Consider the following 14189-nt stretch of genomic DNA (forward strand, 5'->3'; position numbering starts at 1 on the left):
CATACATGTAAGTAACATTATACTTATTGAATATATAATGCATGCATATATATGCGTGCAATAGACAATCAATGAAGAAAAGAGGTCATGAATTTGAAAGAGAATAGAGAGAGGTAAATGGGAGGATTTGGAAGGAAGAAGGAAGGGGGAAATATTGTAATTATAATCATTTGTATTATAACCTCAAAAATTAAAAAAATAATTTAAGTAAACTAAAGGTCAACCGTCGAGATTGAAACCGCAAAACTAAATAATTAAGCTACTTTTGTCTGTTAGCCTACCATGTACTGTGTCTGTTTTAAAAATCCTTACTTCACCAGCATACAATATCATATTTAATTCTCTGTGGTTTTGCACTACGTATTTGCAGTAACCTTATCATTAGAAAAGGCATAAGGAAGTAACAGCATTTATGTAACTACAGGAACGTGACTTATTCAAGTTTGCAAAAGAATATCACTGGGAAATGCATGACTCTTAAAAAAATAATTTTCTTTTTACTTGCTACAATGAAACTTCAGTTGGTATTTAACAAAAATGCCATAGAACATATTATTAGTAGATAAAACAAACTTTACATAAAAAGAACTAATGCTGTTGGGAGCCATTGTTCCCCGAAGAAGGAATATTTTCCCATGCTCTAGGACATGTTTTATTTTAAAAATAATGTATGACCTTTGTTTTACAGTTGTCAATATGAAATTTAGTACTAAAAGCAGTCATCTTTGTAAATATGCCTAATTTGAATGTTCTTTTAAATCCTTGAGATAAGGCAGTGAGTCATATCTTAGAAAAGTATTTTATAGCAATCAATACCTATCTTGATCCTTGCCTCATTACATTAGTTCATATGACTAATAACTACTTGGGACAAAGTTCACTGAAAATTCAAACCATATGATGTCATGGTGTGACCCTCTAACCTAATGATTCCTTTTTTCTCGCTCTCACACCCACACTCATTAATCATGAACTTGACTCAATCCTACAAAGAATGAGACTCAAGAGTTTATGTTTATGTTTGAAAAATGGCTTGCTTTGGAAGCCATAGTTGCATTTCAGATTTTAAATATCAAAGAGTAAAGATAGGAGCAAGAACTATTCTCAAATTATAATTCTGCAATGCTTAATGTAGCTATTTTATACTTACAAATAAAACAATGCTCATTATAAATAATTGGTTCAGTCTTTGCGTTAAGAAAATCCTAGAATTTATAATGATTAAAATTTAGAAATATCTTAATGACGGTCAGTTGGCTTACAGAAAACAAATGCAGTTGTTTAAAAAAATCCAAATATATAATTCATCTTCAAATGCAGCCATTAATAACCTTACACTCAAATAGTATTTTTAAGGTCAGCAAAGCAATACTGACCTTAGCCATTTAATAGCATATTGTCAGATGCTGGTAAAACTAAACTTTCCTGACTTTTCACTTAACATTTTCAGTTAAATGTGATTGCTGAGGATTTGTCCAGAAAGTGACAGGTCACATTTCCCATGGTACAGTGCATATGTAGAACTGCTGCACTTGATCTGCTCTGTGATACTGACTCAGACACATGGCCGGGCAGAACCAAGGCCATCTGTTTGATCTACAGAAGCTACAGCGGACAATCTCAGCATGGGGCCTGGGATTTATTCTCTGCTCCTGACCAAATAAACGTTATGCAGTTTTGGTAGACCATTTAAATATCATAGCACGGAGGGTAGCTACTAGGACATGCTGTGTATTTATTATCATTTGTTTGCTCATTTCCATTACAGCATTTTAATTGGTTTCTAACCTTCTTATCTTTCTTCACTCTATTGAATAACTACTTTCAACACTTGTGTGCATGAGTGTGTGTATGTGTATGTGTCTCTGTGTGTGTGTCTGTGTGTTTTACAGAGGCATATTCACTCTTTACATGGTGATTCATTCCCTGTGAATTATTCTAGCTTCTCTAGTATAAGATTCCAATTTTAGGTAAATAGCTATTTTCAATGTCTTTGAACTTATGTTATATCTTAAAATGTAATAAAATTAAAACCATGAAATAGATTTTTATGTCTTAAAACACCTTCTTTTGTTTCTTTCCTACCTCTCTCTGTGTGTGTGTGTGTGTGTGTGTGTGTGTGTGTGTGTGTGTGTACACTTGTGACAAGGTAAGAAATATGCATTTGGTCCTCATACACCCTTATTCCTAGCACACATCTAGAATTTTAGGAGTGTCTTTTTATGTTAGGATTTGAAGGATAGTTGCCAAGGGAACCATTCATGTGATTAGACGGTTGAGGCTGTGGCCTAACCCACTGCTGGGATTGGAAAGAGGCTAAAGATTAAGTTGAAAACCATTAGTCAATTTCTTAATCAATTGTGCCTACATAGTGAATACTCCATTTAAACAAGAAAGTATGGGATTGGAGAGTTTCCAGGTTGTTGAGCAAATGGAGGTTCTGGAGGATAGTTAGCCAAGAAAGGTGTTCCTTTCCCCTCACACTCATCCTCTGTATCTCTTCATCTAACTGTTATCAATATCCTTCAGGAAAAAAAATCAGTAAGGAAAGTGGATGTCCCCCTGAGTTCTGTGAACAGTGCAGAAGAGGGGCCTTGACCTACAGCAGAGCAGTTAGCAGCAGAAGTTTCAACTTGGCCTTATGGTTAGCACCTGCAGTGCAAGAGAACCTTGCAGTACTGGGTCTTTAACTGTGGAATTGAATGCTATCTGGGATAGCGTTACAATTGAGCTAAGTTGCAGGACGGCCAACTGGCTTCTATCAAGAGTTAAATAATTGTTTGCTGTGATGAATAAAAGTCTGAGAACAGTTTGTTTTACCCGGAGAGAACTGGGCATGTACCACTTAGTTTTGAAGCTTTATATGTAATGCCAGGTACTGGAGACAGACTAAAGTAAGAACATGGGTATGAAATAGATGTAGATCTTTAAGATTGTTCCTACAGGCTAGATATGTGAACACTTGGTCCCCAGTTGGTGCTGGTTTTTGTGGGGAGGGGGATGAGGTTAGTGAATTTAGCCTTACAGAAGGAAAAATGTCACTGGGCTTGGTTTGGGGGTATTTAAAATTTCCCCTCATCCAGTTTACTCTCTTTGCTTCAGATTTTTATTTAAAGATGTGAGCTCTCAGCTTCCTACTCCTGTGGTCATTTCTGCCACTTGCTTTCATGCTTGCCTACCAGGATGGACTCTTGTCCATCTAGAACTATAATCCCAAATAAACTCTTTGTCGTGTAAGGTGATTTGGTCATGGTGTTTTATTATAACAATGGAAACAGAATATCAATAAAAACATATGCATATAAGCGGTGCAAATAGAAGACTAATAAAATGCCTTGGTACAAAATAGGATAATGGTAAATGAAAAAAAATGTTGCAAGCATAATAGGTGCCTATGAACTGATTAGTGTAATATAATTAGTATAAAGATAGAGAACATCTAATGTAAAATTATATGTATAGTGGTCTCACTGAGTGTGTCTAATCCTAATGACAATAGCTTTTGGAACACAGTGGCTTGGAAAAGCTGAAAGAGGAAAGAGGGATGTGTCATTAGTTTAGTAAAAGTAAGAAGAACACTGACTAATAAAGATCATGTGTATTAATGAGCTGCTGTGGGGCAATTCTTTTGTACCACTCATATAGGTTTAATAAAATGCTGATTTTCCAGTAGCCAAGTAGGAATTTTAGGCAGGGTGACCAGACTTGGAAAAGTTTGGGAAGAGGAAAGGCTCAATCTGTAGTCACCAGCCAGATGCAGAGGAAGCAAGATGAGAATGCCTTGCTGAGTAAGGTACCAAGTCACGTGACTAAACATAGATAAGAATTATGGGTTAATTTAAGTTGATGATCTAGTTAATAATAAGCTTGAGCTAAGAGACCAACCAGTTTATATTTAATATAAGCGTCTGTGTGTTGTTGGTACTGAATGGTTGTGGGACCGGGCAGGACAGAAACTTCCATTGACAAGGAGTAGATTCATCTTCCACTGAATTCTGATGTTGTCACATCTCAAAGAGGGAAATAGTACAACCAGTTACATGTGACAGCAACCCAGAAGAAAAACAATGTAAAATGGAGTTCAAATGAAATGATTCATGTGGAAGACCTTAGTTTAAGCAAAGCTGCAAGACTAAGGGAAGATAGAAACCCAAGCAGTGAAGGAAGTCAAAAATGTGGTGTTTAATGATCAATAAAGAAATTTGTTGTTACACCCAAACTTTTATTTTTGAGTAATATAGATAGAATCCACATAAGAAATGAGAAAGGAGGATCAGGCCAGAGAGAAACATGAAGACTCCTTCAGCTCATTGAAACAGTGGTATATTTTGTATGATACAGGTGAACTGAGTCAGTGTGCACCACAATCTGCACACACTTAGTTTTCCTTCTTCACAATGCAATGAGAACAAGATCATAGCACCTGAAGCATTCCTTCCCATCCCTTATCAAACGAATCATTTTTACCTTTTTATAATTCTTCTGAAGTGTGTCAGAATTTCCAGCCTCACTACTCTCTATTTTGGAGGGCCACTGTGAGGAAAGGGGGTTACTTGGCACAGCACAGAACAGCATGACACCAAATCAAATAACAAAGAAATCTACATAGAAGGTTGTGGTGGTTTGAATAGGAATGGCTCCCATGTGTTAGAATATTTGGTCTCTCATTGGTGGAACAGTTTTGGAAGTATTAGTATTTTCCTTAATTTACCAAATAAAATGGACTAAATATAGTAACTATAATTACTATAATTATAATGGACTAAGTATAGTAACTATAAATGTTTTATGTACATAATTTTATCATGTTGAAGTTAAAACATTCCTTTTTAATTAGATAGAAAAGGGGAGATGGGGGATCTCTCCTTGGACCTGGGATCCCATATATACTCAAGTCTCCTGTAAACCCTAAAATGGGTCCCTTAGTTGAAATATAATCTTCCCTGATCCCTTGTTCATCCTTCCTCCCTCCCCCCCCATCCCAGGCCACCAAGCTTTCCCCTTTCTTCCCCTACTCCCTTCTCTCTAACCTTCTCCCCTTCCATCGACCCTCCCTCCCCCCCATGCACCCGAGGTTACCTGGGACTCTTGTCTATTTCCTACCTCCTGGTGGATAGCTAAATAATCTTCATCAGGTTCATCTTCTTATTTAGCTTCTCTAGGATCACGAATAATAGGCTCAAAGACCTTTAATTATGGTTAGAATCCACTTATGAGTGAATACATACCGTGTTCCTCTTTTTGGGACTGGCTTACCTCACTCAGTAAAGCGTTTTCTATTTCCATCCATTTGCATGCAAAATTCAAGATGTCATTGTTTTTTACCGCTGAGTAAAACTCTAATGTGTATATGTTCCACACCTTTTTTAACCATTCTTCTATTGAGGGGCACCTAGGCTGTTTCCAGGTTCTGGCTATTACAAATAGTGCTGCTATGAACATAGTAGAACAAATGCTTTTGTAGTATGATCGGGAATCTTTAGGGTATATTCCCAAGAGTGGAATTGCTGGGTCCTGAGGGAGGTTGACTCCCAGTTTCCTGAGAAACCGCCACACTGATTTCCACAGTGGCTGCACGAGTTTGCATTCCCACCAACAATGGATGAGTGTTCCCCTCACCCCACATCCTCTCCAGCATAGGATATCATTGGTGTTTTTGACTTTAGCTATTCTGACAGGTGTAAGATGGTATCTCAAAGTGGTTTTGATTTGCATTTCCCTGATCGCTAAGGAGGTTGAGCATGACCTTAAGTGTCTTCTGGCCATTCGAAGTTCATCTGTTGTGAATTCTCTGTTAAGTTCAGTACCCCATTTTTTAATTGGGTTAATTAGAGTTTTAGTGCCTAGTTTCTTGAGTTCTTTGTATATTTTGGAGATCAGACCTTTGTCTGATGAGGGGTTGGTGAAGATCTTCTCCCAGTCAGAAGGCAGCCTTTTTGTCCTACTGACAGTGTCCTTTGCTTTACAGAAGCTTCCCAGTTTCAGTAGATCCCATTTATTCATTGTTTCTCTTATTGTCTGTGCTGCTGGGGTCCTGCTTAGGAAGAGGCCTCCTGTGCCTAAATCTTGTAGACTACTTCCCACTTTCTCTTCTATCAGGTTCAAAGTGGACGGATTAATGTTGATGTCTTTAATCCATTTGGACTTGATTTTTGTGCATGGTGATAGATATGGATCTACTTTCATTTTTTTACAGGTTGACATCCAGTTATGCCAGCAAAATTTGTTAAAGATGCTGTCCTTCTTCCATTGTATACCTTTAGCTCCCTTGTCGAAAATTAGGTGTTCATAAGTTTGTGGGTTAATATCTGGGTCTTCTATTCGATTCCATAGGTCGACTTCTCTGTTCTTATGCCAATACCAAGCTGTTTTCAATACTGTAGCTCTATAATAGAGTTTGAAGTCAGGGATGGTAATGCCTCCAGAAGTTCTTTTATTATATAAGATTGTTTTGGCTATCCTGGGTTTTTTGTTTTGCCATATAAACTTGATTATTGTTCTCTCAAGGTCTGTGAAGAAGTTTGATGGGATTTTGATGGGGATTGCATTGAATCTATAGATTGCTTTTGGTAGAATTGCCATTTTTACTATGTTGATTCTCCCAATCCAAGAGCAGGGGAGGTCTTTCCATTTTCTGGTATCCTCCTCAATTTCTTTCTTCAAAGACTTAAAGTTTTTGTCAAATAGGTCTTTCACTTCCTTGGTTAGAGTAACCCCAAGATATTTTATGCTATTTGTGGCTATCATGAAAGGTGATGCTTCTCTGATTTCCCTCTCTGCTTCTTTATCCTTTGTGTATAGGAGGGCCACTGATTTTTTGGAGTTGATCTTGTATCCTGCCACGTTACTAAAGGTGTTTATCAGCTGTAGGAGTTCTTTGGTAGAGTTTTTGGGGTCACTTATGTAAACTATCATATCGTCAGCAAATAACGAAAGTTTAACTTCATCCTTTCCAATTCGAATCCCCTTGATCTCCTTATGTTGTCTTATTGCTATTGCTAGAACTTCAAGCACTATATTGAAGAGGTATGGAGAGAGTGGACAGCCTTGTCGCGTTCCTGATTTTAGTGGAAAGGCTTTGAGTTTCTCTCCATTCAGTTTGATGTTAGCTGTCGGCTTGCTGTATATTGCTTTTATTATATTTAGGTATGATCCTTGTATCCCCAGTCTCTCCAACACCTTTATCATAAATGGGTGTTGAATTTTGTCAAATGCTTTTTCAAGGAGTGGGTGCCTGAATCCGCCGTGGCCCATGTCCATACTGATGTATATTTTGCTTATCACCATAGATCCTGCATCTGACGAAGGATGGCGATACAGTCGGAAACCCACATTGCAGCACGGGACTGAGCCCCCCGAGGTCCAAATGAGGAGCAGAAGGAGGAAGATCATGAAAAACGAAGTCAGTACTGCGAGGGATGCCATCACCCACTGATACAAGGGAACGGATCTGATGAGAGTTTACCAAGGCCAGTTGGACTGGGACTGAAAGAGGACGTGATCTAACCAGACTCTCCGAATTTGGCCGGATTCTCTGACTGTGGCTGACCCGAAGTCTTTCTGAAAAGCCATTGACTATGACACTGGGACCTGTTTCCTCTACATATAATGGATTTTGGGGATCCAGTCTGTTTGGACACTCACCTTCCTGGACCTGGAGGGAGGGGGAAGGAACTGGAACTTCCCACAGGGCAGGAAACCCTGACCGCCCTGGGGGACGAAGAGGGAGGAGGAGGGGGAGTAGGGGGAGTGGGAGGGTGTTGGGAGGGGGGGTGGAAATGGAAACTTTTATAATTTAATAAAATTTACTAAAAAAAAAAAAAAAAAAAAAAAAAAAGAAAAAAAAAAAAAAAAAAAAAAAAAAGAAAAGGGGAGATGATGTGATATGTCCTTCTTTTTATGTGTTGCTTTTATTGGTTAATGAATAAAGCTTCTTTAGCCTACAGCAGAACAGAATATAGCCAAACTGGAAGGGATATATATATATATATATATATATATATATATATATATAGAGAGAGAGAGAGAGAGAGAGAGAGAGAGTAGGTGTAGTCAAAGAGATACCATGTAGCGGCTGGCAGAGACAGGTACCAGACCCTGGCTGGAAACTTACCGGTAGACCACAGCCTCAAGGCAATACATAGATGAATAGAAATGGGTTCATTTAATATATAAGAACTAGCTAGAAGGACTCCTAAACTATTGGCCAAACAGTCTTGTAATTAATATAGTTTCTATGTGATTATTTGGGACTGAGCAGTTGGGAAACATAAAAGCAGTTTTGACTTACACCATGCCATTCCCAGTCTCCCTCTTTCTGCTGCATGCTTATGGATAGGATGGAAGGTTTCAGCTACTGCTCTGGTATCATGCCTTCCTGTCGACCCCTGCCATCATGCTTCCTGCCATCGTGATCATCTTAGACTCACCCTCTGAAACTAAGCAAAGCCACAATTAAATGTTTTCTTTTGGAAGTTGCCTGAGTCATAGTGTCTTTTCACAGGAATAAAAGAGTAACTAAGATACAATGGTGAATGTGGCAGGGGAATATTACTTTCTCTTTTGATATCAGTTTCTGAATTCCTCATATACCAAACATACCAATCCTCTGCAAAATGAATACTCAGGAATGTCTTATTGTGTAAGCTGTCTGTTCATCTGAAGCCTGTTTCTTTGGCTATTAAGAAATTTTCTTCATATCTTTTAGTTTAATTTACAATCAGTGTGATTATAGGTGTGTGTAGGGGAAGGGCTTACAATGCCTTGGTGTGTGGAGGTCAGTAGACAGCATTGGAAAATCAGTCCTTGACTCTCACTCCGTGAAACTGGAATTTCTCTTGAGTCTATTGTTCTGTGCACTTCTTTTAAGCTGGCCCTTGGGCTTTTGGGTAATTCTGTCCCTGCTGCTCATTGCTCTGTAGGAATGCTGGGATTACAGATGTGTGGTTCAGCACTGAGGTATTTTACATGTGTTTGGGCAGTCAACCTTGTGCAGCAGACACTTTTACCTATTGAACCATTAGCCTGGGACAACAAGGTTTTAAGTTTAATATAATCCCACTTTTCAATTCCTGCTATGTTTCCAAGATGTGATTCTACTCAGAAGATAATTGGCTGGAACCTAGATTTTACTCTAGTACTTTTCAAAGTTTCAGCTTATTGCATTGTAGTCTTTGATTCTTTTTAGGTCTGATATTTGTAGTACAAGAGAGAGAAGACATCACGAGACAGCTGAATTGAATTATTCTAATAATAAATGTACAAATAGTATTCTAAAATGGTATATAGCACTAAACATAGAAAAGTAAAGACAACGAAGAAGCATAGGACAATCATCATTTGTTTTTCATTAGTACTTTCAAGTTGTCTATTGAGCATACTTTGTTAAAAGACAGTTTTCTTAAATATTGTATAGTTTTATAGAAGCATTAAATTCTTACTGAATTGCAGGACACTATAATTTATACATTGAAATTCTATCTCCTCCCCAAAATATAATTTTCAAATAAAGTAAGACATTCTTAGTTATATGAGTAATACCCCTCATTTGTGGAATCCATGCCTTTATGGAAAAGGTACACGAAAGATGCCTGGCTCATTCCATTATCTGAATGAACATGGCCAGAAGAGCAGACTGCACATCCTCACTAGACATCCTATCTGATATTACCTTAATCATGAACTTTCCAGAATGGAAAGAGATAAAATTTGATTTTTGAAAGTTTCTTGGTATAATATTTTTATTATAACTGCCTGAAGAGATTAAAGAAGTTTTTTTATATTATGCATATAATTTTTGAGGCTAAGAGTCTGTAAGATATTTTTCTTTCTGCCTGTGATTAATCTATTCATTTTATTAAGAACGTGTTTTGTTTAACTATTAAGGCCATAGAATATTCCTTAGAGATGTGTATAAATCTTTTTAAAATACTAACTACTTCTGCATCTTCAAATCATAATTAAGTAGAAATATAAATTTTGTTAAGACTACCTAAAAATAAAAAGTTGGTGTGTACAGCAAAGGGTAACATTTGAAAGACAGTTCTACTCTCTACTGTACCACCAATGCAACCAAGCATAGCATATTTGAAGAAGGGAACACAGGAAACAAAGACCAACAATGAGAGAGATTGAGATGTCCCTTTAAGGACAGGATGCTAACAAAGGGGAACTCAAGAGCAGAATAAGGAAAAGGCAGTACTATAGCCAGAGAGTGCTGTGCTCACAAGAATGAAGGAAAAGGTAGATTAAGAGTACACTCCAGAGGGAAAAGGTAACCTTTTTTACTGCAAAAAATAACTCTGCCCAGTACTTACCATTTTTCTACTCTCACCTACCTATTTCCTTAGAAGCATAACCCATAGAAAGCCTAAAGCATTCAGATTTACTAGTTACTTTACTAAGTTATTAGAAAAGGGGGTGAAAAGACAAAAGTCATTACTTTACACTCCAAGGAGTTGTAGATGGTAAAAAATTAAAGTCCCATGTTAAGGCATACACCTGTAATACCAGCATTTAGGAGGCAGAAACAGGCAGATCTCTAGAGTTCAAGGCCATCGTGGTATAAGTTCTGACTAACTAGGACTTGCAACCTACCACATCTCTAAGGCAGTATAAATATAAGGTAAATGATCTTCCAGCTAGGACATTTTCTAACAACTGCTTATTCATTATTAACCTCTGCATTTCAACCTGCTCCTTAGTAGTCTAAACTTCCACTCTGAAGCCTTGACTCTCTCTTGCTAGCTGCCTAGATATATCGCTTTCCACTGTGAAGTGTGTAATTAAATCCTGTGCTGGAGAACAGCATGCCACCCCTGAGATAGCGTCTACATAAAAGTTGTTTCATTCGCAAAATCACTTTGCCCTCTTAACTTGTGGCCAAATTCAGATGTGTCCTGAAAAGTAAAAATCGTGGCTTGTACATGCTGCATTCAGATTAAAGATAAAACTGAAATGATTATTTCTTGAACCTTGCCTAATCTCTTTGTCGAGCTACATTTTCTTTTTTTTTTAGCATTAACTTATAGTTGACACACTAGATGGCTCTTTTCATCTAACTTCTTATTTAATTTTCACAACGTCTTTCCAGGTTAAAGTGCAGAGAGTTAGAATTCCCTAATGGTACACAGCTCATATTAAAATTCATGGATTTAAGCAAGATCTCTCAGGGCCAAGTCTGACTAAACAGTAACTGTCAATTAATTGAGTGAATTACCATGGACTACATTCTAAATCTGAGAAGTAACATTTCTATAAAGAGGATTATTAGAATTGTGGGTAAATTCTCAACTTTAAGCAATGTTACATTTCCAAAGCTCATAGTGTGGTTTTTAGGAGAGTATCTTAGTTAAGGTTTCTATTGCTGTGAAGAAACATCATGACCATGTCAACTCTTAATGGAAAACATTTAATTGGGTGACTTACAGTTCAGAGGTTCAGGCCATTATCATCATGGTAAGACATGGCAGCATGCAGGTCGATACTATGTTGGAGAGGTAGTTGAGAGTTCTATATTTTGCACAGGTAACAGGATGTGGACTGAGACACTAGGTATGACTTGAGCACATATGTCACCTCAAAGTCTACCTCCACAGTGGCACACTTCTCCAACAAGACTACACCTACTCCAACAAAGCCACACCTCCTGATAGTGCCATTCCATATGAGCTTATGGGGACCAATTGCATTCAAATTACTACAGAGAATATCTATATTATTGGACAGTGTATTCAAAATGACTTTTAAGTAAGGGAAATAAATGTATACTATTTTTAGGCAAATGACTCTGTATTAACAATGTATGTTCATATACACAGATTTTCAAAATTCTATTGACTGATAGTATCATGAATTTTCATGAAAATTCAATGGGAAATATCTTGAGATTTTTATGTAGATAAAATTATTTCAAAATACAAACCAAACAACTTTCAAAAGTATTAATGTATTAGTGGAAAATATTGTTGCAAATTCCCCACTTTTTGCGGTTATTTAGTTTTGATTGTTTGAGAACAGGTTTCACATACTTCAGCCTGTTTTTGAACTCCTTTGTCAAATATTCTTGAAAACCTGATCACATTACCTCTAGCTTCCAAATTCTGGAATTATGGGAATATATCATGGCCATGCCCTGCTATGTTTTTAAGTCTTTAGTCACAGAATTTTTGAGTCAAAGGCAGGTGGGGATATTTGAGAGTTGAAGAACAGCCTGGTTTATACAACAAGCTCTAGACCAGCCAGGGCAACATAGTGATACTTTGTTGTGTTATTTTACTACTATAGTTGTATAATATATTTTGAGATCAGGAAATATGATGCTCACATCTTTGCTTGTTTGAAGCTTGTTTACTTTGAATCTTTCCTTGGTTCTGTGTGAAATTTAGAATAGGTTTTATATTTTCATTAAATGACCTTGGGATTTTTAATGAGGAAAACACTGATTCTTTGGAACACTTTAGGTTGTGTGAAATTCAACAATATTCCATCTCTCAAACATTTTTCCATTAATTTGTCTTTCCATTTCTTTCATCAATAAAGTATAGTTTTCTGTGTGTAACTCTTTCACTCCTTGTATAACAATTTCCTTATTTAGAAAAATGGAGCTTATACCTAGCTATATATTTTCTTTTAGTATTAGAAAAGACTGTGTTCATCATACATTATAGCATAATGCCTTAGCAAGAATTGTAATATTACTTTTATGCTCAATGTAATGAGAATACCTTGTTCCCTAAATAAAATTTCCAACCAAATATTTTACAATTTTATTTCATCTTTTAACAGATTTTCGAATAATGTTGAAATGTTCTGAAAATAATATCTACTCTATAATCATTTAAATAGAGATAGGTATAATATTATATGCTTGTTGATGCATTCATCATATGTGTATAAAACAGACGTAGTGACTATAACTGCTCCTTCTCACATAATAATAAATACATACAATATACAGATATTAGAATTTTTTGTTGGTGAGTAGAGATTTTTGTTTTCCTTCTAAACTTTCTCTCTAAGAAAGAAAATATATAAAACTGATACTATTAACAAGAAATAATATTTGAAAATGCAAGAGATACTGTCTATAAGGTAATGAAAGTTTTAATTCCAACAAATAAAATCACTACCAAGAAAACTATCAACAGAAGATGAACTTTTCTTTTATGAAATTGTCTGACTTTCTCTTCTTAATACCTACAAAAATGATTATAAGCCAGGTGGTGGTGGCACATGCCTTTAATCCAAGCACTCAGGAGGAAGAGGCAGGTGGATTTCTGTGAGATCGGGACCAGCCTGATCTTCAAGAGCTAGGTATAGGACAGGCCCCAAAGCTTCCAAGAAACCCTGTCTCAAAAACACAGAAAAATGATTATAATTAATATTATAGCTTTAAAGTTTACAGCCATTGCATATATGCATATATATGTTCATAAAGGGTTTAGTGAGTCTGAATTTTGTTATAGGTTTTCATTTGTCAGGTAGAGGATAACTAGTGTGTGAATTCACATTGCAAGTTGATTACTGTGTTTTAGAATTTAAAGAAAATAAGGGACTGGAGAGATGGCTTAGCAGTTATGAAGACTACTTGCTGCTCTTCCGGAAGCCCAGAGATCAGTGACATCCGTACTAACAGGCCTTTTCTGGCTACCTTTGGCATATTAAAACATAATGCCTAAGCAAGAATTATAATAATACTTTTAAGTTCATTGTCATGAGTATACTTTGTTTTATAAATAAAATGTTGGGACTCATTTGGCACTAATATGTGTCAGTAAATGGTAAACACATTTTCAGTAGTATATATAGCATTCCTATTTTATTTATTAAAGAAAGTTACAAGAAGTTAAGTAACATGACACAAGTAACAGGGTACATGGTCCTAAATTACATACTTCCTATGGTAACTTATTATTTAGTACTCCGTAAGTCATTAGAAGTGTAAATGCTTCTAATATAGACAGTGTCTCTTAAGAACATGGTGGCTCAGCCACTAAGTCACAGCTAAATATAAAAAATGAATATGTACAATTGAATTGGTACATTCTTTTGTAGGAAGCTTGCCCTGCAAGTTAGACAGAAGCTGGAAAAGACAGCGCAATTTAGTTTTCAAAAAATTATTACTTTTAAACTTAATTTTTAGATTTTTAAACCAGATTTAGCACACTACTATAGAAGTTTAACTGCTA

The sequence above is a fragment of the Myodes glareolus genome, chromosome 11 (assembly GCF_982192425.1).
Source record: "Myodes glareolus chromosome 11, mMyoGla1.1, whole genome shotgun sequence".
NCBI classification, from domain to species: domain Eukaryota; kingdom Metazoa; phylum Chordata; class Mammalia; order Rodentia; family Cricetidae; genus Myodes; species Myodes glareolus.